Here is a 2,500-nt window from a genome sequence, read left to right on the forward strand (position 1 = left end):
ACAACACAAAAGTTGTGTTGTAGCCTTCCTCTTACAGCAGTAATTCACATGTAATGCAAACAATAGGCTAACACATCACCGCACCGCAGTCATCATTCCAGAAGGGGTGTGTTCTTCTGGACCAGGTAGGCCTAATAGAAATGAAATCAAACGTGACCACGAATAGACTACTGTAGCGACCAATGACAACCAGCTGCGTTAGTCCGTGGTTACAGTGCCCTTACCTTACGTAGTCTTCACCGCAGAATGTATCCCAACCTCTCAATCCACACGTTTCCACTTATGGTCCATAAATTCCAGCTTGTAATCCACATTATAGTAATAGCAAGATTGTGCTACATTTTAGCTACCCCACTCAGCTCACTTGTGTTGACTCATGTTATCCAAAATATAGGTCATGCATTGCACGTTGTTCATTCGTTTCTTCTTGTATTTGTTGACATCCAAAACAGTTCTGTGTCGAGAAATGGCGCGTTATTAAACAATCTCTTGATGTTTGCCCAGTGCTTGTTACAGCACTTCACAGACTGATAGCCTACTGTAAGTGTAAATGAAGCATCTCGCGGTCTAGCCTACTGTGCGATGTCAACTGGCCTGGGACAGTTTGGCTGCAGTACAGAGAGTAATGCTGACTTCAAGCGTAACTCTTAATATAAGAGCAACTGTCTGGAGTCAAAAAAATTAATGTAAACTGGGGTCTGTGCAACATTCACCGAGAAAGATTATGTCGCTCAATTTTCAGTTTGTATTTGCACTGGATTTCAAGCTTTTTCTGATGCCAAGGGGGCCCACCTCCAGCTGGGGGTACTTTGACTAACCTGTCGTGTCGTTGGGCTTTAACTTTCGGCACTTGACTTGACGCTGTCGCTTATGCAAACCATTTGGAAGGGGGCCCCCCTCGAGCAGGGGGTATTAGAGAGGCGCTGTTGCTTCCCTCACAGCAGAGCCCTTCATACAGACGACAGTGTCTTAAAGCTATTTAAAATCGTCATTGCTGTTGAATACATAACCTGTCGTCCTTGGGGGCCCCTCCTACTCGGGGGCCCTAGGCAACTGCCTACATTGCTTACCTTAACGCAACGGGCCTGCACGCACACACACACGCTCTTACTGTATGTCCATACAGGCACACTCATACACACCCAAACACATGCACAGACTCATTCAAGTACAAGCAAATGCAAACAGTAACACACACACACACACACACACACACACACACACACACACACACACACACACACACACACACACACACACACACACACACACACACGCTGACTGTATGTCCATAGGCACACTCATACACACACACACACAAACACATGCACACACAGACCCATTCAAGTATTCAAGTACAAGCAAACACAAACACACACAAACACACACACACGCGCGCGCGCACACACACATGCACACACACACACACACACACACACACACACACACACACACACACACACACACACACACACACACACACACACACACACACACACACACACACACACACTTTTTCACTCACTCATACAAACCCATAATCTAGTAATTACGAGCAAATTGCTCATTGCTCTCTCAATCAAGTGATTAGTACTTTTGTGTAATGTTTCTTCATATGAATTGTCAAATGACATAAGTGCATGGGGCTTTATTACTTTATTTCCAACAGATGGTAAACAGTTTATGCTCCCCGATAGTCACAATTTATTCAAATGGCCCCGTTCCATCGACATTTATGTTTCCAATTGTCGGCGAAAATAAAAGTTGGTCGGGATGAATTGCTCATATTAGGTTATGTACAGTGCAGAGTGTTTTCGTACATGCTGAATGGCACATTGTTAATGTCAGTCTATTTTGAGGGCTGACTTGGGCTCATTTGCCGATGTGTTGCAGATGTGCTTTCTGTCATTGCTTTTTCTTTCTTTCTTTTTTCTTTCTTTCTTTCTTTCTTTCTGTCTTTCTGTCTTTCTTTCTTTCTTTCTTTCTTTCTTTCTTTCCTTCTCCCTTCATTCCTATCTTTGTTTTATGGTATAGGCCAACATGTGCCCTCCGTGTAACCCCTTTGCACATAGCCCATGTTATAACCTTACTGTCACCAAAATTGTAATGGCTATGGCTTCATCTGTTACTTAAAGGGCAACTCCTGCGAATTTCAATGTGCTGTTGTATTGCTCATGCTACCCTTGACTTGTCAGTACCCGGTGACGCCGCAGTTTTTGGCCCAGCCCTTTCCGAGATATGAGCTATTCTAATGGGGGCAACTTTTGTTTACATTTTTAAAAAAATGAGCATAGGCCTACTCCAAATATTTTCCCAAAAGGTATCGCTGTTTGCTAGCTGTCTGCTGATGTTGCATAACCTTTTGGATGTTTTTGGGAATAAATAAACATGTTTTTTTGAAATGTAAACAAAAGTTGCCCCCATTAGAATAGCTCATATCTCGGAAAGGGCTGAGCCAAAAAATGTGGTGTCACCGGGTACTGACAAGTCAAGGGTAGCA

Source organism: Engraulis encrasicolus, chromosome 17 (assembly GCF_034702125.1).
Source record: "Engraulis encrasicolus isolate BLACKSEA-1 chromosome 17, IST_EnEncr_1.0, whole genome shotgun sequence".
Classification (NCBI taxonomy): domain Eukaryota; kingdom Metazoa; phylum Chordata; class Actinopteri; order Clupeiformes; family Engraulidae; genus Engraulis; species Engraulis encrasicolus.